Raw genomic sequence first — 25,313 nt, 5'->3', positions numbered from 1 at the left:
TGAAAGATTTGCTCATTCCATCAGTGCAACAATCAGGAACAATTTTGGGCTGTCTGCAAAGGAGAGTGCCATCTGTATCCAGATAAGGAGATGTGGAGTTTGAACAAAGTTCAAGGACTATTCACTTTAATTTAGAAAAAAACAGATATCTTATTGTCTGATCTTGATACCTCTTATACTTCTTGTCTCTTCCTTAAGGATATGATTTCTCTCTCATCACACCCAATTTGGATCAAGGTACAACATGGAAACAAAGTAAAGACTGACAGATTTCTTTCCATGGGGGGGGGAAGTAAGATTGGGGGAAAAATTGTAAAACTCAAATAATATCTTTAATAAAAATAAATTAAAAAATAAATAAATTAACCCATTCCACTTTGCAATAGCTTTAATCATTAGGAGTTTTTCCTCATGTTCTGTTGAAATATATCTTCTTATAATTTCTACCCACTGTTTTAATTTATTTACTTGGGGTCAAATAGAGTAAGTTGAATCCCACTTCTATTTGACAACTCTTTAAATAGTCAAAGGCAGTTATCATGTATTACCCTACCAAGGCTTCTCTTCTCTAAACTAACCTCTTTAATCTTTAGGGCTTAGAATCATCATCTCATCGTTGTTTTTCTACTCTGGATATGACCCAGTTAGCCCATGTCCCTTCTTTTAAAATCCAGGTTCCAGATATGATTTAACTAAGGGAAAAAGAAGTAAGATCATCACCTCCTTCCTTATGACTACTATTCTCTTAGAGGCAGCTGATGCACTATGGAAAGAGAGAGCATTGGTCCTGGAATCAAAAAAGACCTAAATTCAAATCTGATTGGGTTAGTCACTTAACTTCTGTTTACCACAATTTCCTCATCTGTAAAGTGAAGATAATAATAAAATCTATCTCAAAGGGTTTTTGTGAAAACCAAATATGATAGACATTTTGTTCCCTTCTTCCATTATTGAAGAATTTATGCTTCCATAATTCCATATTGATCTTGCAGTTTACTAAAGCCCCAGACCTTTTTTCCCACATGGATTACTTCTAGCTATGCTCTATACCACTTCAGTTTTTTTTTTCTTTAAGCCAAATGTGGAATTTTGTACCTATTATACTTATTAAATCTTCTTGCTAGCTTTAGGCTACTTTATCTGTCATTCAACGTACACCATCACTTTCAGCATAATATTATTAATTAATGTCACATCTGCTTGCATATAGGTCTTTGATTTTTGAAAATTCACAAAGAAGGCTGTCTAGCAGAAATATACTGTATCTGCTCTAGTTGACATCCTCACTCTTGGGGCTGGTTAATTCACACTTTGGAAAGACTATGTCTAAACACTACTATTTGATCCATACCTATTCTTCTTTTCTGCAAGAATATTGTGAAGAACTCAGTGACTGAACTTAAGCTAAGGTGACCTGGGATTTTAGAGCAGCAGAGGCAGCATCTTTCAAACCTCTTGCCTTCTCTGACCCCCGAAACACCCTCACTTCCTGCCACCATGCCATTCTCCAATAACCACAACATGCTGATATCCTGTACTCCACTGAGGACAAATGTTCCTGACCCCACCTTGCACAACAACCACATGGATAAGGTGCTGATGCCAGAACTTTATGGAAAACTCTGGGATAAGGTCACATCCATCAACTTCACCATGGATGACATCATACATACCAATGTGTAGAGCCCAGGACACCCATTCATCATGACTGTGGGCTGTATAGTTGGAGATGAAGAGAGCTATGATCCTATCATTGAGGACCCACATGGAGGTTGCAAGCCTTTAGATGATCATAAGACTGATCTTAACCTTGACAATCAATAGGGTGGTGATTACCTGGATCCCAACTATGTGCTGAGTTCTTGTGTTCCATCTGTAAGGAGTATCCAAGGGTTCTGCCTACCCCACACTGTAACCAGGGCAAATGTCACACCATATAGAAGCTCTCTGTGGAAGCTTCGCTCAGCCTGGGAGGTGACCTGAATAAAAAGCACTATGCTTTGAAGACATAACTGAGCAGCAGCTGATTGATTACCACTTATCCTTCAACAAACTTGTCTCCCAAATCCTCTTGGCTTCTGACATGGCTCAAGACTGGCCCAATGGCAGGGAGGAGCATTTGGCACAATGACAACAAGATCTTTCCAGTATGGACCAAAGAGAAAGATCACCTGAGGGTCATCTCCATGCAGGTGTGGGGGTAACATGAAGGAGGTGTTCCCATGCTTCTGCAATGTACTCAATCAGATTGAGATCCTTTTGAAGACTAAGAAATATGAGTTCATGTGGAAGTCCCACTATATCCTGGGCTATATCCTGACAGGCCCCTCCAACCTGGGCACAGCCTATGAGCCTATGCAGATGTCTACATCAAATTTTCCCATCTGGGCAAACATGATAAGTTTGGTGAGGTGCTAAAGAATCTGAGGCTGCTGAAAAAGGGAACAGGAGATATGGACATAGCAGCTATGGGTGATGTCTTTGATATCTCCAATGCTGATGCTAGAGGTAGAGCTGGTACAGATAGTGGTGGTTGGTGTGAAGTCATACATTGAAATGGAGAAGTGTTTGGAGCAGTGTCAGTCCATCAATGACCTTTTGCCAGCCCAGAAATGAGCAATTGCTCATTGTCCCCCCTGAATTCTGTGCTTCCTAATTTATTAGATGAATGAATAACCACCATCTGGAGAGGCTTCCTTCCATCCTTTGGTGTTAGAGTTTTATTTTTGATGACTGAAATGTTGTTGAATGCTGAAATAATAAACTTTGGTTTTGACCTGACTGAGATCTCAGTGCAATTAAAAACAAGGATCATGCTGAGGTGTGTTTGTTCTCATTTTCTTCCCGATCCTTTAAAATCAAAGAATTCCAGAGAAGAAGGGGCTTGTCAGATGTTTGCATCTGGCCTCACCTAGAGGAATTCTTGTCCTGCCCCTCCTAACAAATACCCCATCCCATCATTCCTAAGACAGTCTATACCATAAAGACATTTAGTATCTTCCCCACCCCAAAAAAAGGAATATTGTGAGTGACTCTTGTTGACTGTCCTACTGAAATATAGATGCATTATGTCCGTGGTATTATTCTTGTCTATTAGTCAATAACATTATGAAAACAAGAAATTAGATAGCCTGGTATCAATTGTAAAGTCACACTGTCTCCTGATGTTCATTGTTTCCCTTTAATTGTTGCCTTAATAATCCATTTCAAAAATTTCCCAAGAATTAATGTGAGGTTCAACTTTCTATAATGTGGAAAGCTATACCTTGCTTTCCTTTTGAAAGATTGGAACATTTATCCATCTCCAATCCTTCCTCTCATTGTCATGATTCATCAAAGATCCCTGACAGTAGCTCAGTAATCTTACCTGTAAGTTCCTTCAGTACCCTGGAAGATATATAGGTCATGAGTCTGGTGACTTGAATCACTGAAAGTCAAATTTATATTGAATTTCATTTTTCTCTGTTAATCACCATTTTTATTTTCCACCTCCAAGTATGAAGATCATTTTCCTTGATAGAAAGCATAGAAGCAAAATAGAAAGACAGTAGTTCAACTTTCTATCTTGTTTTGTAAACTTAAAACTTGATAGACCTTTGACCAATTATTATCATTACCTTTCCAGCCATTATAAACAGGAATTTCATCACTTCCTTGATCTTTCTATTACCCTCAGCATAGCTAAAAATGGTTTTGTTTTTTTTTTTGGTATGGTATCTATCACAAATCTTGGCTTACCCTAAATTTAACTGGTGTAAAGTTGTTATTACAGCTCCTTGCTATGGTTGTTTTGTATTAGTACTCATGTCTCTGCTCTCAAGTCTATCTTTGTACATCTTCATCCTTATTTACCTCTGATTGGGAAAATTTTTAACTTAACCCCATTAAATATGTAAAACAAATTGTAAATGTAGCCTGGAGTTTACTGGTCTTTAATCTGTGAATGGCCAGAGGCAAACAGAGCAGGCCAGTGGCAAGTGTGGAAGGAATCAAGTAGAGGTTTAATTAAGTTCAGAGTGAGGAAAGCAAATTTGCAAATGAAGTATTCCTAGAGAGGGGTTCTCTTGCTGAGGCATTTGCAGAATTTATATACATAAAAATCACATGGAGGTGAGGGATGTATGGATCACAGTGAAATCATTTTTAAACCTTGTAACAGTTCTCATAGTAGCCCCACATGTGGAGATATTTTAGGGACAATGCAGGTGTTCTTGGGTCCTGTAGGAAGAGTTTTTAAACTAATTGTCTCAAGTCTTCTGTAGGTGACAGAATTAGGTTTTGCAGTCTGATTCAGTTCATTTAGCAGTTGCAGGAACTGGAGTTCAGAAATTGTTAGCCTGTCAAGAGAACTTGATTTATTACTTTCTGTTGAAGAGAAGCTCCTGGGAAAACAGGAATTCTAAAATATCCAGATAATTAGTATAATCATTACTCATATCTTATCAATTAATGAGAATCAGAAATCCCCTTACAAAGATAATGCTTGCAGATGGTTTTAGATAGATACTGCTTATTATTTTAAGGAAAGTCCCATTTATCCCTATGCTTTCTAGTCAAAAGAAATGTGTATTTTATCAAGTCTTTTCTGTGCTGAGATAATCATATGATTTTTTAAATTGTCAATTATGTTTATAGTTTTTCTAATATTGAAGCACCCCTGAATTTCTGGCATAAATCCCTCCTGGTCATGATGTATGATGCTGGTGATATGTTGCTTGGATCTCCTTATTGGAATTTTATTTAAAAATTTTATATCAATATTCATTAGGGAAATTGGTCTATAGTTTTCTATCTCTGTTTTTAGTCTTCTTGGTTGAAATACCATATTTGTATATAGTGCTATATTTGTGTCATAAAAAGAATTAGGTAGGATTCTTTTTTTCCCATTTTTACAAATAGCTCATATAATATTTTAATTAAATTTAAATTTTTGGCTTTCATTTGTAAATCCATCAGGTCCTGGGATTTTTCTTAGAGCTCTCAATAATGGCTTATTTATTTTTCCATGTTAGGGTTTAAGTATTTCCTCTTCTGTTAATCTGAGTAGATTATGTTTTTCTAAGTATCATCCATTCTGCTTAGGTTATTAAATTTGTTGGCATATAACTAGGCAAAATAGTTCCTAATAATTGTTTCAATCGTATCTTCTTTGGTAATGAATTCACTCTTTTTATTTTTGATCTTGTTTTCTTTCTTTTTAAAAATCAAATTAGTCAATGAAGTATCATTTTCTTTCATAAAACAAATCCCTAGTTTTATTTATTACTTCAATGATTTTCTTACTTTCAATTTCATTCATCTCTCCTTTAATTTTTAGGATTTCCATTTTGATTTGTAATTGGTAATTTAATTTTTTCTTTCTCTAGTATGTCCAATTCAATGATCTATTTTTTCTCTATTTTATTGATATAAGCAGTTAGAGACATAAATTTTCCCTTAAGTGCTGTTTTCACTGTATCCCATAAATTTTGATATGTTGTCTCATTGTTGTCATGCTCACTCTTTCCATGATTTATTCTTTGACTCACTCATTTTCTAGGATTAATTAGATTATTTAGTTTTCAGTTAATTTTTAATCTGTATCTCCATGGTCCACTGGTAAATGTAAATTTTATTGCATTAAGATCTGAAAAGAATGAATTTAATATTTGTTTTCCTGAATCTGAATTGCCCTAAAACATGATCAATGTTTGTGTAGGTAGCATGTATAGCTGAGAAAAAAGTATACTCCTTTCTATTCTCATTTAGCTTTCTCCAGAGTTCTATTATATCTAACTTTGAAAAAATTCTGCTCATATCCTTAGCTTCTTTTTTGTTTATTTTTTGATTTGATTTATCTAGCTCTGAAAGGAGAAAGTTGGTATCTCCAACTGTTTTATTTTATAATCTATTTCCTCCTGTAACTCATTTATCAACAATCACTTATTAAATACCTATTTTGTGCAGATCCTGTGCTAAAAACTGGGGGGGGGGGGATACAAAGAAAGGCAAAAAACAAAAACAAAAAATAGTCCCCACTCTCAAAGATACCCCAACAGTGTCATAGGAGAGACAACATGCAAACAAGTATATGAAAACCAGATACAGACAGGTTGACTTGAAAAATAATCTTAGAGGGAAGACACTAACATTAAAGGTGGGATGTTGACTGGGACTTAAAAGAGTTAGAGAAGTTGAAGGACAGAGATGAGGGGAGACAGAATACTGAGTTCGTGAGATAGTGAAATACCTGGAGATGGAAGATGGAATTCTTGTTCCTAGAACAGCAAGGAGGTCAGTGTCCTTGGATCACAAAGTATGTGGAAGGGAATAAGATAGAAGCCTAGAAAGATAAGAAAGGAAAATGGTTAGGAGGTGTTTTAAGATGCAAAGGGAGGAGTTTATAGTTAATGTTTAGTTTATAGTTAATGTTATAAAGGAATATCTGTGATATTATAAAATCAGACTTACACCATTTTATTAGATGAACTGGAGAGGGGAAAGGCATGGGGCAGAGAGACCAACCAACAACCCTTTTGCAATGGTCCAAGTGTGAGGTGATAAGGGTCTGCACCAGGTTGGTTACATTGTCAGAGAAGGAAAAAAGTAGGATATGAAAGAGATGTGGTGAGGCTAGAAAAACTTGGCAATTAATTGGATATGGAAATTGAGAGAGAGGTAAGAGTCAAGGCTGATATCTTGATTATCAAAGAGTATCTAATACAACATGCTCATTTTTCTTAGATAAGAGAAATGAGCCCCAGGGGAATTATTTAACATTACTGAATTGCTGCCAGGTTCATAAGTGGCTGAAGTACCGAAGCACGCAGTTCAGTTCTAGGGAGTTTGACTTTGGTCTCAGACATTTCTATTTGTAGGAAGGCTACATATTCCTGTACCCTGGTATCCTGAGGACAGATTTATTTACAACTCAAGCTATGTCTCGTGTCTAGTGTTCCCCTTACCCTTCCACCAAAAAAGAAGAGTGTTAGGCATGGGTATAAAAATATTTCTTAATGTGATGGAGTTTAGTTTTCAGCTTGAGCAGAGTGAAGAATATATGGATTCAGAGATCCAGAGTTATGGGGAACAGGTAAATTTATTTACATTTGAGCCAAGGTATAGTTTTTCTGAGTGGGTTGAGTTCTAAGAACTAACAAGGAAGTGAAGATAGGGAAAAACATTTAAAGGGAAAGACAATGGAGAGAGGGTGAGCTGAGAGAGATTGGGAAGGGCTTAGATGTGGATGCTTTCAGCACAAGTGTGGTTTAAGGAATTCACATCAGATTTAGTCAAGGATAGTTTGCTCATTATTTGGATAACATTGTTATCTCAACATTGTTTGTGTGCCTCAGTGGGCCACTTGGTTCTAGTCTATGTCTGGTCACAACTAAGATAAAATGTACAGGATACAAAATACATGATATGGGGATGTATCTGATAAAATACAGGATAGTGAGATAGTCTCTATCAGCCCAAGGGTAGTACAGAGAGGCACAAAACAATGTTTTCCAGAAATTTTAGAAAAATGTAGCATTACAAGATGGGCTTTGTAGGGAGAAAATCAGTATAGAAAAATACAAGTTTAATGATTTGCTTTCTTCCCAAAATTAACTGAGGGCAGTTAGGTGGCATAGTGGATAGAACACTGGCTTTGAAATCAGTAGAAGGGGAGTTCAAATATAGCCTTAGACACTTGACTCATACTAGCTGTGTAACCTTGGGCAAGTCACTTAACCCTGATTGCCTTGATCCACATCATCTCTAGCCATCCTGATTCATCTCTGGTCATTGAACCAAGATGGCTCTGAAGGAGAAAGTAAGGCTGGTAACTTAGCACAGCATCTCCCTCACTCCAATCCAATTCATATGTTTGTCATGACATCACCTCCCTGATGTGTCCTGGTCTTCTTCAAAAATGAAGGACAAATATTATTTTTATTATGAATTAGCTGTCAGACATACAATCTATTCCTACAGATAAATGATAAACATTAACAGAAAGAACTAAAACAGAACCCAGTGATTAACTTAAAACTACTGTTACAACCAAGACTTATCAATTTTACTTTTTGTAGCATGTCTCACATAGTCTTTTTTTTTTAGTATTTTGTTTTACAATTATATACAATAGTAGTTTCTACCTATAATTTTCTGTAAGGTTTTGAATTTACATTTTTCCCCATCCTCCTTCTCTCCCTGACAGAAGGCAGTCTGATAATCTTTACATTGTTTCCATGCTATACATTGATTGAAATTGAATGTGTTGAGAGAGAGAGATCATATCCTTGAGGAAAAAATAAAATAGTAGAAACAGCAAAATCATCCAGTACATAAGACACTTTAAAAAAATGAAGGTAATAGACTTTAGTCTTTGTTTAAACTCCACAGTTCTTTTTCTGGGTATAGATGGCATTCTCTGTTGCAGATAACCTAAAATTATCTCTGATTAGTGCACTGATGGAATGAGCAAGTCCATTAAGATTGATCATCATTCCCATGCTGTTGTTATGGTATACAGTGTTCCTTTGGTTCTGCTCATCTTGTTCAACATCAGTTCATGCAAGTCTTTCTAGGTTTCTCTGAAAAATCCTATCCCTCTTGGCTTCTATTAGAACAATAGTGTTCTATTTTATATATAAACCCAACCACAATTTGTTCAGCCATTCCCCAATTGAGGGACATTCACTCAGTTTCCAATTCTTTGCCACCACAAACAGGACTGCTATGAATATTTTTGTACAAGTGAAATTTTTACCCCTTTTCATGAACTCTTCAGGGTATAGATCCAGTAGTGGTATTGCTGGATCAAAGGGTATGCACAATTTTATTGCCTTTTGGACATAATTCCAGATTGCTCACCAGAAAGACTGGATGAGATCACAGCTCCATCATTAATGTATTAGTGTCCCAGATTTCCCACATCACTTCCAACATTGAACATTGTTCTTTCTGGTCATATTGGCCAATCTGATAGGTCTCACATAGGCTTTATTCTCCTTTATGACATCCTTCTATAGTTCTTATTACTTCATATCTTGCCTTTTTATTAGCCTTCTGGTGGGTCTACCTGGTCGAAGTCTCTCCACATTCCAATTATCAGCTGCCAAAGTAATAATATTCCTATAGCATAGGTCTGATTGTATCACTCAACTATTTAATAAATTCAGCAGCTTATTATCACTTCCATGAAGAAATTTAAGATCTTCTGTTTGTGATATTTGAAAATATTATGAGTATACTATCTATGTCTCCATCCAATTCACTGATATAAGCAGGGCAGGGTCAAAAGTTTCCTCATCATTGACATAAATTTATTCACCTAACTGGGTGGTGTAGTGGATAGACCAGCCCTGGAGTCAGGAAATCTGAGTTCAAACATGGTCTCAGATGCTTGACACTTACTAGCCATGTGACCCTGGGCAAGTCACTTAACCCTGATTACCTCATATCCAGGGCCATCTCCAGTCATCCTGATTCATCTCTAACCACTGAATCCAGATGGCTCTGGAGGAGAAAGTAAAAGCTGGTGACTTAGCACAGCACCCCATCACTCAAATCTAATTCACTTGCTTGTCATGGCATCACCTCCCTGATGTCATGGTCTTTGTAATGGTCTTCTTCAAGAACAAAAAAAATCATTAAATCATTCCTCACTAACTTTTGAATCCAGCTACCCAGTTCTGAGTCTTGATTGCATTATCAACTAATCCATATCACAGCTGAAATCGAGACAAACTACATCCATGGCATTCCTCTTCTCTCAGTTTAGTAATCCTCAAAAAAGAAAAAGAAGAGGAAATGAAGTTAGTTTGGTATGAACTGTTCTTGAAAAAGTTATAGGTACTATGTAATGATGACTAATCTTTTCAGATGTTCACCAACCATCTCTTTAATGATTCCATCTGGATTTGTCCCAGGAATTCAAGACAAGCTCAGCAGCTTATAGTTTAAAGACTCTCTTTACTTTTTTTAAAATCAGGACAACACTTTACTCTTTCCAATCATTGTAATTTTTATGAGCTTTAAATATCACAGACATTGGCTCAATAATCATTCTGATTGTTCTTTCAGGACTCCAAAAGTTCATCTGGGCAAAATAATTCAAATTCATTAATCAACTGATCAATCAATAAACATTTATTAAGTACTTTCTATATGTCAGTCACTGTGCTAAGCACTGGGAAGCTAAATGCCTTCATTATCTTCTTACTTATCTTAGGCATCAATTTCTTTTAGTTATTTCTGATTTTTTTAATCATTTCAAGTGATCATTTCAATGATCAAGAGATCATTCTCCTTGCAGAGAATATAGAAATGAAATAAAAACTAACCACATTTTCCTTCTCTCTATTATCATTAACTTACTTATTATCATTACTCTCTCAGTTATCATTACCTTATCTACCCCAGCAAAGATAGTTTTCTTTTTTTGGTGCAAATAGAATTTTACTTTTTAAAATTTTTTCCCCTAAATTACATGTAAAAACAATTTTCAACTTTCATTTTCTTGTAAGATTTTGAGTTCCACATTTTTCTCCCTTCCTTCTAAGAATGTTTTCTAGTTACTCTGCCACTGGGAGAAACAGATCCAGAGCTAGAAAGAGATAGAGATTGGCAGTCAGAAAAATGTAAAGAGAGGCACAAAGAGAAAGTGCTCAAAAAAGAGAAATAGGGAGAGATGGTTGTTTCTCAAACTGTTTCTCAAACTTCTCATGTATTTTCCCTTGTCTATGAGGTTTCTCATATATTCTAATAATAAAATCATTCTGTTTCTCCTTCCTTTGATCTTCATTCAAATATTTCTATATGTTTTCCATTCTGGTTCCTGGACTTCTTATATTATTATATCTTCTTAGTATGCAATGATACTCCATTTATCCTCTTTTACCTATCCTGTTTGGTTTGAATAAAATATTCATGTCAAGAGTCATACATAGTTCAGACATAGGTTTCATCTCACTAAGTCTCAATGAAACTTATATGAGGTCAAATTTTCCCCCTTGCTTTAGGAACCCTAGTTCTTTTGTTTGTTGCCTAAACTCTGGGCATTTATTTAAAGACACTTGAAATCATTAGGGGGATCATTTGAACAATGAACAGATGATTGATTGGATCAATAATCCAGGTGAACAAATCAAGTAGATCTGAGGGACAAAACACTGCAAAAGGCTTAGCTTCCAAAAGGCACACAATGGTACTCAATGAAAGGCACCATATACTCATTTGCCAGACACATTGCAAAGTCAACCATATGTCATCTTATAAGGTCTTTAGTAGCCTTTCCAAGACACTAACCTCCTGAGTCATTCTATCAAAGTTAGTTCTATAGTTACATCCAAAAGCTCCTTTTCCTATTTCTGTGGAGTTTGAATATCAATAATTTGTCATCTACCCAGACCTTCCCTGTCAACATGAATCAACACCAGTTCCTAAACCTTGACCTACCCATGCCTAGTCCTACTCGACTCAAATATGAATTGTATAAAAACCCATGAGACTTTACAGATTTTAGGAATTTGATTCTACCCAGGATTCCAGTAGAATTAATATATTTCCATCCTTATTGTTAGCATTTTCTCTCAATAAAGCTTGCTTTCTTCACTTTCTGTTAAATCCCACCTTGTGCTGTGTTCTAGAAATCTTGTACTTCTCTTTCTTCCAGCCATGTCACTTTTCTCCTTTGAATCATCAGTCATTGGCCAGGACTGGTACTAACAGGATTGCAGCTGCCCCCTACCTGTGCTCTATTATAGGTCATACCTACCCCTTTCTCCCAGGACTGTCATTAGAAGTCTGTCCCAAACATGTGTCCCCCAGGTTCTTTCCCCTGTTGACATAAGTGAGACATAAGTAAGATTCCATCTCTCCTACCAGGATCTGGGATTTCATTCAATGTACATTAAGATACACTTTCCAACAAAGCCCCCAGTTAGATTCTACATGAGAGCATCTTCTCCAATTTAAGAATGAATTGAGTCCAGATAAAGACAGAGAATAGCACAGACCTATAATTATACTATTGACTTGGGCTCAGGACCTTCCTCATAGATTGCCAGATATAAATCATTAATTAAGCCAGAAGGAGTCCTGTGAGAGTTCTTGAAAAAGGATGAGGGGTTCATAGAGTCCTCCCACTATCCCTGATGGATTTTCTACCCAGAAAGAATAGCTCTTTTTTTTTTTTTGAAATTGACCCAGTCTCTCATTTTCTCCTAAAGGATGGAATGGGGTTATCCAAGTAATCCAAGGCCTTCAACAACTCCACAAATGCTAGGGAAGCAAAATTATGTGTATCATTCCAAGTTACAGCAACTTTGTATGCTAACAGTAGAAAGAGTACTGGCTCTGTCGTCAGAAGATCTGGATTTGAATTCTGCCTCTGGTTACATTTTCATGATATTGGGCAAAACTGACCTCAGTTTCCTTGTCAATAAAATGAGAATGTTGGATCAAATGGATTCTAAGGATCCTTCCATCTATAGCTCTATAAGCTTAGGATCCTGTGAAGTACACTGGAGAATCCCAGAGTGGTAGGAATTTCTGAAAAATGGTGGTATCACTTCAATTAAACAAATATATATTAAGCACCTGCTACATGCAATATATTATGCTAAGTTCTGAGGCTGCAAAGATGTTTTTAATCCTTTCCTCAAGGAGTTTACATGATATCTAGGGTACCGCTGATTCCCAAAAAGGGTAGAATTCCAAGCCTTAACATCATTAATTGCTGGGGGGGGGGGCTAGGGGTAGGTAAAGGTGTTACACAGTCATTGCTTAATTAATTGTTAAATGATTTAGGATTAGCTTGTAATGATTGGTTATATTATAGGCAGATGAATCTCATTGTCAGTCAAATTATATAATCTTTTCTTCAAAATTCTAACTTTTATGAGCAAGAAACATGTAAGAAAATCAAAACACTAAATATCATATATATTTATTCCTATTTCCACTGAAACTAGATTAAAATTTCTCTTTAAGGACCTTGTGTGAAATTTGTTCAAAATCTTCTGTGTAAAAAAAGAAAAGGCTCTTTAAGATAAGAATCTCAAGTGACTGACTGCTGGTAGTAAAGATGTATTAGACAAACAGAAAGTCTTGTATGCAAATCAAGTTTGAACAAGTCTCCAGCTTGAGGGCTAGGTGAGAAAGGGAAAATTGGAATACTTCAAAAAAAAAAAAAAGGCACAGAACCTAAGAGAATGTCACAAGGACAAAAGAGATCCTGAGCACTCTACAAGCCTGCTTTAGCACCAGATGCTCTGTGGAACTGTTTCTTTTCTCTTCTGCTTCATATATATAGATTGGAGGCAGCAACCAAAATGAAATCTGAATCTCCTCTGATCATCTTAGAACAGCCTGCACTGGGTGAATGGACCATCTGTGTCTGAAACAGGGAGTGGGGGCCTTCAGGAATAAACAGCCTAGAAGCAGCAAGTTGGATCAGAGCTACTTCAGAGACTGAGGATAAATTAAAATGAAGGAATTTAAAAATCAGAGGTGAGAGATATAGGAAAAACAAAGGATTAGTTAAAAAGGCACTGAATTGAACTTCAAGTTTTATTTTTTTAATTTAAAAAAAATTGTTTTGCAAGACAATGGGGTTAAATGACTTGCCCAGGGTCACACAGCTAGGCAATTAAGTGTCTTGAGGTTGAATTTGAACTCAAGTCCTCCTGATTCTAGGGCTGGTGCTCTATCCACTGCTACCTAGCAGACTCTAGGTGTCAATTTTTGCAAGCTGCTTAAATAAGTTGTATAATAAGCTAAGGTTTGCAAAGTGTTTTACACATATTTGCTAGTTAGATCCTTACAACTGTTATATAAATGCTATTATTATTTCCATTTTACAGATGAGGAAACCGAGGTTGAAAGATTTGCTGAAGGTCACACAACTAAGTGCCTGAGGAGTTCGAGTTCAGATTTTTCTGACTCCACATTCAACATTCTAGTCACTTAAAAATACTGATTATTTAATGGGTATTTAATTACAGATATTAATACAGAATTACAATTTGTCTTTTTAAAAAGATTTAACCTAAGTGGACAAAAACAAAGGGGGTTCAAGATGGAATCTTGGAGTCAAATATATCTATAATTTTATCTTTATTCTTAGAGCCATATGGCTCTGGTACACTGCTCCTATTTGATGACATTCAAGCTAAACAAAACAATCAGCTTTTTGAGAAGTGCATTTGGAGAATGAGTCTTCCAGAGGTGTCAAAAATGTCCAAGGTCTTTATCATTAGAGTAATTACAATCAAGTCTCCTGTAATCAGTGCACTGCTTCTCCTACTAGCAGCATAGGAAAGCAAGACTTAATAGAGGAAAAAGAAGTCCATTAGAAGGATGAGTCCCGATTATTTTGTCATACAAATTTGGGAACTGGGAATCTATTCCTTAGTTTACTCTATATCAAAATTTAATGGAAGAAAAGTTTTTACCAATTAGAGCTGTGTAAAAGTGGGATGGAACTCAGAATTTTATAGATTTACCCTTTCTAAACCAGACAGTTTGTTTTAAAAAGTGTTTTGAGACGTTACTCTGATTAACTCAGGTTAGATCTAGTCAAGTTCAGTTCTTTTAAATTCTTAACAAGGAGCAGATAATCTTGTGTGATGCTATAGAATTCACTGTCCTTAACATCTAGCCCTCAAAATCCTTTCAGAGTATGAGAGTCTCAGCTAACAAACTATTCTCTGCAGGAACATGCCCTGGCTCCATCTTATTTGGACATAGTGGTTGCATTTTGTAGTCCTCCTTTGATTATGAACTCCTTGAGAACAGGGATTGCTTTCCTACACTCCCCGCCAGTCCCCTTTCTTTTTACATTTCTTTTCTTCAGTCCCTCCCCAAACACAGAACCAAATCCTTAGGGTAATCTTAGAACTGACCCAGACTCCAAGAGACAGAAGAACCAGAAGTGAGTGGGAAGTGATTATTCTGGGAAAGAGTGTATAGGGATTAGATACATGTTTAGGTGATAAACAAACTTCTCAAGATGGTTATGGACAGGTCAGAATTACATCTGCATTTGGAGGTTGTGAGTAGGTAGGTGCCCAAATAGGTAATCCAGCTACCAGCCTCTTATTTGAAAATAAAATGCCAGACTGTTCCCTACCTTCACAATTCTCCACCTACAGTTTGCCTCTTTTTTTTAGGTTTTTGCAAGGTAAATGGGGTTAGGTGGCTTGCCTGAGGCCACACAGCTAGGTAATTATTAAGTGTCTGAGACCGGATTTGAACCTAGGTACTCCTGACTCCAGGGCCGGTGCTTTATCCACTGTGCCACCTAGCTGCCCCCAAGTTTGCCTCTTTCAAGGGGATAAATAAGAGAGATCTTGTACTTCTCAGACACGTGGACATTAGAATGGATCTGATTCCTGGCAAACCCAATCTAATCCTTCCTCTAGGATTCCACGAAAAAAAAAAAAGAAATGGTCCAGGAATAGACTGGAGATGGAACATGAAATTAGGGTGTTCACTTTAATCAGTTTTACTGATTATCTTGTACATAAACCAGAAAATGTTCCCTTGTTACTGTAGAAAATGTAACAAAACCAAACCTATCAAGGGAAAGACAACATCCTGCTCTATAAGCAAGCATAAGACCCAGAGATCCCATCAACAATCAATCAATAAGCTTTATTAAGCACCACTATGTGGAAAGCATTGTGTAAGGTCATGGAGACACTATTTTGTCCTTCATTTTTGAAGAAGACCACAACATCAGGGAGATGACAAGCACATGAATTGGATTTGAGTGAGGGGGTGCCATGTTAAGTCACCAGCCTCACTTTTTCCTCCAGAGTCATCTGGGTCCAGTGGCCAGACATGAATCAGGCCATCTGGAGATGACCCTGGATGTGAGACAATCAGGGTTAAGTGTCTTGCCCAAAGTCACACAGCTAGTAAGTGGCAAGTGTCTGAGGCTGGATTGGAATTCCCACCCTCCTCACTCAAGGTCAGTGCTCTATCCACTGGGCCACCTAACTGCCCAAAGAAAAGTCCCTGTCCCCAATGAGCTTACATTCTTAAAAGGGAGAAAGAATAAAATAAATAAAAGGTAATTTGGAGGCAGGGCAGGGAGATTGAAGAAAGAAGGTGCTAACAGGTGGATGGATCAGAGTCTTCATGCAGAAGGTAGCATTTGAAGGGGGGATTATAATAGAATATTGCCACTGAGACCCAGGTCCCAGGACAGACATCATATGACACTAGAGTTAGAAAAATGTCTACTGAACCAAACTGGAAGAGAAAACTATAACTAGTGTAAAAATTCTTGATATTTCCCAAAAGAGCAATGGAATTATAAAGTACAATATCACTTATGATTACATTATCCCCAACACTTTCTGTACATGGATCTTCAAAAAATTTTGGAAAGATCCACCAGATAACCCTCCTCGAGTCACTTAGGAACCCAGTGGGGAGGAGGGAACATGTCAGACTCATCTTGGAGCCAAGGAAACTAAAGAAGAGACCATGTGAGCTGTCAAAAAAATTGGAACTGATGGGAAAGCTAAGAACTTTGGAATTTTGGCTCCTGGGCATATGGGCAAGCCAACCTTCTCTTTTATTGAGCAATGCATGTCTTGACTAGACCCTCTCAATAAAAATTACCTAGACTTGTGCCCCCTAACTTTTCTTCCTTTCCAATCAAAATCACTACTCCTGAAAGCAAAGACATTCCTCTAAGGTATGGGATTCCTTAGGGGTTATTTACTTCGCCAATCCTGTAAGGCTATTATGTTTCTTTACCTCCTTGCTGAATCATTTCCTGCCTTTATGGAGCCACTCCTAGAACAAGAGAAGCTTTCCAAGGTATAATTCTAGCAGGAGAAGCAGTGGCTAAATTTGTTCTTCACAAGACCTCTGGTTCTTCATGTGTCTTGTATCTATTACCATTGTCATTTCCCTGGTTCAAATTCTCATTACCTCCCACCTGGAATATTACTTGTCCTCCTAACAAGTCTCCCTAACTTAAGCCTCCCTCTAGTCCCCATTCATTCTTCATTGTACTTTCAATTATAAGTATCTAATGCAAAAGTCTGATCTTATCACTCCCCTGCTCAAACTTTTTAGTAGTTCCCTGTTGCTAATAAAGTCTTGTATGGAGAAAGCTCCAACCCTCTTGCCATTCAACTCTTCCCTACACTTCAGGATCAGTTCACATCCCATCTCTTCCACAAAGTGTTCTAATGATAACACTGACTACTCCTCTCATTGTTATAGTAGTTTTAGAGTGAGAAGTAACAACTCCATAAGACTAGTGGTACAAGTATTATCCCTCCTTAAACCATAGCACAGAACTGGAAGTTTGGATTGAAAAAGCACACATAAAACATTTATGATGTAGAAAGCACTCTTAATTAGAAATTAAGCCAGTATCTGCTTTCCAGAAGCTCACGTTCTATTAGGGGAGACAAAACATGTTGAAGATTTCAGGTGTAAATCAGATGGAAAATTCTCATGGTCTGTGGGGTACAATAGCAAAGCAGATAGTAATATCCCTTATATAATGTCATTTCTATTGATACAATACAATCAATCTCACAGGCTGAACCATCTGACAATGTCATGAACAGAAGGAGGGAAGAAAGGAGAAAGAAAAAGAAGGGAGGAAGAAAGGGAGGAAAATGGAGAAAAGAAGGAAAAGAAAAAAAGGAGGGAAGGGAGGGAGGGAGCAAGGAACAAAGGAAAGAAGGAAGGCACTGCAGAGACTCCTTTAAAGTCTGGAGATTTGGAGACTCTTACTAATCATTTACTGTCTAGGACTTAGGAATTCCCATAACTAATATACCCCATTCCCTTCTCCTAGGGCTATGTGATTAATAGCATTTTCAACTGTAATATTCCTCTACAGGTGCCCTTCCTTGACTGAGCCCAGGTATTCACAATCCAGGAGCTCTATTTTTTCTATCCCTACCCATTACTGTTACCACTACTACTACTACTACTACTACTACTACTACTACTACTACTACTACTACTACTACTACTACTTCAACTTCTTTCGTTTTCTTCTTTTTCTTGTCTCTGTCTCTGTCTGTCTCTCTACTACTACTACTACTTCAACTTCTTTTGTTTTCTTCTTCTTGTCTCTCTGTCTCTTTCTCTCTCTCTCTCTCTCTCTTACTACTACTACTACTACTACTACTACTACTACTACTATCCAATAAGAGAGGTAGATGGTGGTTGGATTCTGAGCACAGGTTTGCCTCTCCAGCAATTCAGGTTTCTGGTCTGTGGTGCTTAGAACTCCCTGGATTTCCATGGACAACCCACTTTACAAAGCTTTTACAAAGAAGTAATTCCTCAATTGTCCATATCAACCAAACAACAACATTCATCTTTAGGGAGATATGATTGGGTCAACACACAAAGGTAGAAAATGTCCCAAGTCCTCTCAATGATGTGTCAGTGGAAATGCCCTCATCCTGCAGGAGATGTTTTCAATGTTCAAATTATGGCTCCTCTCTAACCACTTCGACTGAGTAGGATACCCTAAATGACTTATTTTGTCAAAATAAAACTGAGGGGGGGGGGGGGGGCGCAGCTAGGTGGTGCAGTGGATAAAGCACTGGCCCTGGAGTCAGGAGTACCTGGGTTCAAATCCGGTCTCAGACACTTAATAATTACCTAGCCGTGTGGCCTTGGGCAAGCCACTCAACCCCATTGCCTTGTAAAAACCTAAAAATAAATAAATAAATAGATAAATAAATCAAACTGAGGCATAGAGGAATAGAATAATTCCCCATGGGACAATCACATTGTTTATTAGTATCAGAGACAGGATTTGAATCCAGGAAGTATGACTGAATGCTAGATTTGAATCCCAGCTCTGCAGGTAACTATATTGTGACCAGGGGCAAATCCCTTAACTTTTCTGTCTCTCAGTTATCTAATCTGCAACATGAGGGGTTTGGATTCAATAACCAACACAGGCTCTTTCTATTTTAATTCTTTCCACCTCACCACTTAATCTACCCAACCACTCTACTCTACAAGGATCTCTCCCACCACTTAATTCCCACAGAATTCAATGTCTCTTCCATTCCATTTAGGTTTATACTGTCTTGTAATAATAGTCAAGTGCTTCATGAATTTCTGGCTTGACTCCTTAATGAAACTATTAAGTTTCTTGAAAGCAGGAACCATTTTTTAAGGCTTTCCCCCACCCCTTGCCAGTTCTTTACATTTGAACATTTCACAAATACTTATTAAATTGGATCTCCTAGTGTTCAATAATAAAAAGACCTTGAACTTTTTCTGATGTGATGCAGTGGCAAGCTCCAGTTCAAGGCTTAGAGCACTTTCTGGACCTTATAGTTAGGTAAACTGGATAAAGGCCCATTCATTTTCCCTGGTCCTTCCAGTTACATTCCCTAAATATTGGCTGCTTATTGCCAGCCCTCACACCAGACCTTCTGTATGTCCCACTAGAGTATTTTGCCAGAAATAAATTTGTTTTCATTCAGAGAATACTATGAAAAAATTGTACATTCAGAAAGCAATAAAAGGCAATTCTTCCAAACATTATAAGAACTGGAGGCAACCTGTTTCCTAAATGAAAATCTTAATTTGTGTCATAAACAAATGTTGGCATGAAGAAGCATCCTCCATGTATGAGTGATTAAGAAAAAAACATTTCAAATTATGAGATGCATTTAAAAACAGAATAAATAACAATATAAGGGAGATAGGAAGGGGAAAGAGGTCTCTGTTTAGAGATCTAAGACCCAATTGGTCATGACTGACTGGCAGCTTTCTGAGCTACACTATAGCAGAGCTATTATTCTCCTAACACATAAAATCGAGCACTCCAAGATTTATGGAATCCCTGCAACCTCTCTCCCCTTCCCCAAGCAACTCTGTGAAGTAACATAACTAGAATCAGAAATCTTGATTCAAAATCCCTTGCTCTAGCCACTACACCAATCTGCTTCCTTTCAGGGAGGGAAAAAAAAGCCATTATTGTTCAATTTAACTTGATCTTATCATCTTCCTCAAAGTGTTCTAGTTTTCTCTACCAAGTTCCTGTGACTTTGAATAGCTGAGAAAAATACCTGCCTTTTTGAGTTAGAACCCTCAAAGATCCAGGGTTCATTAAGAGAGTTCTAGTATTCAGAATACAGCAGGTGAAGACTGCCAACTAAGCTCTGTCTTCATCATACCATGTTCATCTCCGGGGGCCACATTTTTAACAAGGATGTGGGCAAACTCTAACAAATGTGGTGGCAGTGAAGACTTAGATGGCAAAGGGCCTAGAAACCTCAATGATTCAAGACTGGGTGGAGAAATTTGAAGTTTTTAGCCTGGGGACAAGACTTAAAAAGTATCTAATCATAACTGCCTTCAAGTATTTGAGAGACTGTCTTGTAGAAGAGACTTGTTCTGTCTGGCCCAGGGCAGAACTAACACCAAAAGGTAGAAGTTGTAGGGGCAGATTTAGGCTTGATTAGGGGAAACTTTCCAGTAATTAGAACTATAGAAAAGTGGAATGGGCTGTCTTCAAAGGTAATGGGTTTGGCTTCATTGCAATTTTTCAAACAGAGCTTGGATGACTACTTGCCTGGGATTTTTTTTTCAGGTGTGGGTTATATCAGACGACCTCTGAGTTTCCTTCTGCCTCTGAGATACTGTGATTTCCGTGATGATTATCTTGTTCATTAAGTATGCAGCAGCTGGATTCCTTTGAAGTGATGAGTTCCTTTAGGGTTAAATCCTAATGTTACAGTTCTTTCAATCAACCTATCAATCAGCAATCATTCATTAAGCACTTACTAAGATTTGGGTCCAACACTGGTATGGGGGCCAGAGGGTAGAGCCAAAAAGAAGAAATAGTGCCTGCCCTCAAGGAACTTTCACTCTCTTGGAGAGATAACATGTACCTATAAAATCAGGCACAGAATAACTGGGAAATAGATAAAGGGTAATTTTTAAGGGAGAGCACTAGCTGGTAGGAATGGGATCTGGAAAGGCAGAACTTGAGTCAGAGGAAAAAGGAACTCTTTGAAGTGGAGATGAAGGAGGAGTACATTCTAGATAAGGGGGAGAGCCAATGCAAAGACAGAGATGGAAAATGGAATATCATGTATGAAGAATAGCAAGAAGTCCAACTTGGTTAGACCAAACCATCTATGTGTACATGTGTTTGGATGGATGGATATATATGTGAAAAATGAGGTACAAATGCATACAAATATGAAGTGCATGTGCACAAATGCATATGTGTTTCATGTTACATATGTGCTGTATGTAGGTAGGTACAGGGAATCGACATTCAAAGAATGTAAATGTATGTGCACATGTACACAAGTGTGTGGGCATGTCACTATCATGTATGCATGTGTGTGTTTGCATGTGTGCATTTGAAAATTATTGCACTGTGTCCATATACATGGATGAACACTGGTTCTAGTCAGGAGGACTTCTTTTCCTAAATTCATATCTGATCTCAGATACTTACCAGTTGTATGACCCTAGGCAAGTCCCTTAATCCAGTTTGGTCAGTTTCTTATCTGAAAGAAGAGCTAGAGAATGAAATGGCAAGTCACTCTAGTATCTTTGCCAAGAAAATCCCAAAGAGGATCATGATGAAATAGACACAACTAAAAAAATAACTGAGCTACAACAATACATATATATGTGTGTGTATACAAATATACACACATACATAGACACATACATGTGTGCTTTCTCATTTCGTTTTCTCTTCTCAGTTTTTGCATTAGTAAAATGGGAAGTAGAAATAAAATAGGGATAAAGTCTTATGTGAATGTGTGTGCATATTTGTAAAACATGATATATTTGCCCATCAGGAAGGCATATACTTGGAATTGCTTTTTAGGATATAAGGACCATGTTGAGTTTTCCTAGTGTATTTTCCCTGGATTTTTCCTTTATTTCTATTATAGTCTACCTTGTGGTATATTTGTTTGTATATCTTTTGTTACCCTTCCCCTGATGTTGCTTTGCCTCCCTCCAGGAGATTAAGGTCTGAAAGCTAGAGACAGCTTGTTTTTTATCTTTCAGCTTTCTAATGTCCAGCACATATAAGACCCTTAATGCTTTTCTCTTGAATTGAACAAATATTTGTCAGCACTTTGGTGTATGAGACGTGCTGAATTAGGTGTTAGGGAACAAGATGATAAAGGCAAGTTTCTTATACTCAAGGAACTTAAAATAATTACAATAGTGGTTAAATACTTTATGGATATTTTTATTTGAAAAGTACCTTAATTCTTCACATATTTCCCTTCTCTTCCTCCCCACCCAGAGAATTATCTTTAATATATATATATATATATATATATATATATATAGTACAAAGTATAATGAATGGGTGATGGGGTAGGGAGGGATAGAAACTCAACACATCCACCAAGCCTGTGCAAGTATTTACAAAGGTCCATGCCTGTAGTCTTCTCTGCAAAGGAGAGGGGCAGGGTACATTTTTCCACCTCTTCTTCAGGGCCAAGTTTGGCAGTTATAATTATACAAGAGTTATCATATAGTAAGTGCATCCATAGGTTAAGTCCAAACAAAATGCCAGGAGAAAGTCAAGAGGATAGAGACCAGCTGATTTTCCTTTCTCTCTCTCTCTCTCTCTCTCTCTCATACTTAGCCCAGGGCTCTGCAAATAGAGAATCAACTTCTTTTTTGAGGAGAAGAGGAAGAACCAAGGTTCATAGAGGAGGGAGCACTTGAGCTGGGCTCTAAAGAAAGGGGGAGATTTCACCAAAGAGATAGGTGAGGAGAACAATACAAGGTATGGGAAAAGAATAGAATGGAAGTACTGAATGGTTGGAGTCCAATTTGTCTGAGACATAGGATACATGAAGGAGAATAGAATGCATTAAAGTGATTGGAAAAAGAAAGGAGGAAAGGAAGGAAGGAAGAGAGAGGGGAGAAGGGAAGAAATGGAGGGGAAGAATTGGAAAATGAGAAGGAAGGAAGAAAGGAAGGAAAGAAGCAAGGGGAGAGAGAGGAAAAGAGGGAGGAGAGAAAGAAGGAGAGGAAGGAGGAAAGGATGAGAGGGAAGGAAGGGAAGAGAGGAAGAAAGGAAGCAAGGAAGGGAAGAAGGAAGGGTGGAAGGAGGGGAGGGGAGAGGGGAGAAGGGAAAGAGGGAGAAGAGGGAAGAAAGAATGGGAGGAAGAGGAGAAGAGAAGAGAAGGAAGAAAGGATGGAAGAGAGGGAGAAGGGAAATGAGAAGGGAGGGAGGAAGATTAAGTGTCTGTTATGTGACATTGTGCTAAATATATTACAAATATCATCTCAATGATCCTAAACTGTTATTATATCTATTTTACAAATGAGAAAACTGAGGCAATCAGAATTTAAGGAATTTGTCCAGAGTCATACTGGTAATAAGCATGTGAGACTAGATTTCAACTCAAGTCTTCCTGAATTCTAGTCCCAGGGCTCTAACCACTAAATCCAAAATCAATTGAGGCAGACAGACCAATGAAGGCAGCCAATACAAGAGGGAAGTTACAGAGAAGACTTGAACTGGGTGAGTAGAAAAGAAAGAGAAGATTTTAAAGTTAATTCAGAGGCAGATTAAATGGAATTTGGGATAATAAATGGAAATGGAAAGGGAAAGTGATAAAAAAGGGGAGGAATTAAAGGTGATTTCAAGATTTTGGATGTTGAGAGAAGTGGTAACATTGTTGGAAATAGTGATGCTAAGAGGAGTGATGCTTATCTACTCTCTCTTAACAAATAACAAATACACATTTTTTTCTCAGTTTCCTCATCTGTAAAATGAGCTGGGCAGCTAGATATTTCAGTGGTTAGAGTGCTGGCCTGGAGTCAGAAAGAGTCATCTCAGACACTTGTTAGCATTGTGACCCTAAGCAAGTCAATTAACCTTATTGGCGACAGTTTCCTCATCTGTAAAACGATCTGGAGAATGAAATGGCAAAGCACTCCGTTTTCTTTGCCAAGAAAAACCCATAAGGGGTCCTGAAGAGTAGGACACAACTGAACAACAACAATACATTTTTAAAGAGGTTGATTAAGACTAAGGGCCAGATGTATTGCCATGAAAGAATAAGCAGTCTCACTGGACCCAGCAAGGGATTAAACCGTCACCTTGTTCTCTTTAGCACAGATAGGGTTCTAACCAACCGCAGTCACCACAAGCCATTTAAAACTGGACAAATTGGTTTCCATTTGTTTTGTGTTTTTAACTTCCTATTTGGCACAAAGCAAAGGCCACCCTGGCTAATCTGTTTTCCTTCTTGTTCTTAGGCTTAATCACCACTTTTGAAGGTTTTGTTCTGAATTTTTTTTTACACTTTTCTTACCCATAAATAGAAGCAAGAAAATTTAAAAGTCAGGAGCTTTGGGACTATTGTAGTCAACTCTTATTACCCTTTACTCTATACCCAGTGACTTAGCTCCTCCCAAGTTTATAGCTGATGAGGAGTTTCCAGGGACTTTAAGGTATTTAACTTATAAAATGGAAGAGAAATCACTAAGGGGGTAGGGGAAGTATTTTTATTTTTCCTTCTCATCAAATCAGAACCTAAAAAATAGAATGTGTTGCTGCTAGAGTTACAAGTTTTACTCTTGGGTTCAAATAATCAGCTTCATGTGTTTTAAGATAGGAAAGATTTGAAGGGGAGAAAATGGAAAACAACAGGAGATTCTGTACCATCTCTCTACAATCACTCCGTTGAAGCTTTATAAATATCTCATTTGATCCTTACAGCAACAATAGGAAGTACAGGCTTTTATTATTCACATTTGGGGGGGTTAGGGTGTGTTCAAGGAAGACTAGTACATCTGGTTTGGGGGCTGTCAAACCCTCACCAGGGCTGTTTTCCACCTTTGATATCCACCTGAGCACCTCTCACCTATGTTTCCCAAGAAGCTGTAGCATGCACAGTGGCCACACTCTGGTGGCAGGCAGCCTAAATCAAGTTGAGGGTAACCAGGGAAGTCACAAACTCATTAGTGAGTTGTGTGGGGGGGGTGCCCCAAGCTTGTGAAATCTTCCACTGGTGGAATGAGAGGATGAAAACACTTCATTCCAATGGACATGAAAGCAACTGAAACAGGTGTTGTGGAACACTTAGAGCTTGGTTAGACATCGAAAATGCCAAGGTCATCTAAAGCCATCACCAGTTGTCTTGACTCTGCCTTGCCATTGGATAATGATGACTTGGAAGAGAAAATGAGGTCATGCAATTCTACCTCATTTAAATCCAATTTACACATATATCAAAAGACATTATCCACATACCACTTTACCATTCCTATCACAAGGTCCTGTTGGCAACAGGCAGGTGACAATGAAGCAGCAGGTGCAGCTACACTGG

The 25,313-nt window shown here is 37.7% G+C and overlaps 1 pseudogene; it reads left to right on the top strand.

Moving 5' to 3' along the window:
* The first annotated feature begins 1,497 nt into the window (after positions 1-1,497).
* Positions 1,498-2,616, top strand: LOC141523771 (creatine kinase B-type pseudogene; annotated as a pseudogene).
* The last annotated feature ends 22,697 nt before the right edge of the window (positions 2,617-25,313 follow it).

The sequence above is a fragment of the Macrotis lagotis genome, chromosome 1, assembly GCF_037893015.1.
Source record: "Macrotis lagotis isolate mMagLag1 chromosome 1, bilby.v1.9.chrom.fasta, whole genome shotgun sequence".
In the NCBI taxonomy this organism is placed as follows: Eukaryota; Metazoa; Chordata; class Mammalia; order Peramelemorphia; family Peramelidae; genus Macrotis; species Macrotis lagotis.
The sequence above is the reverse complement of the archived record's forward strand: the minus strand, read 5'-3'. Positions and strand labels throughout refer to the sequence as shown.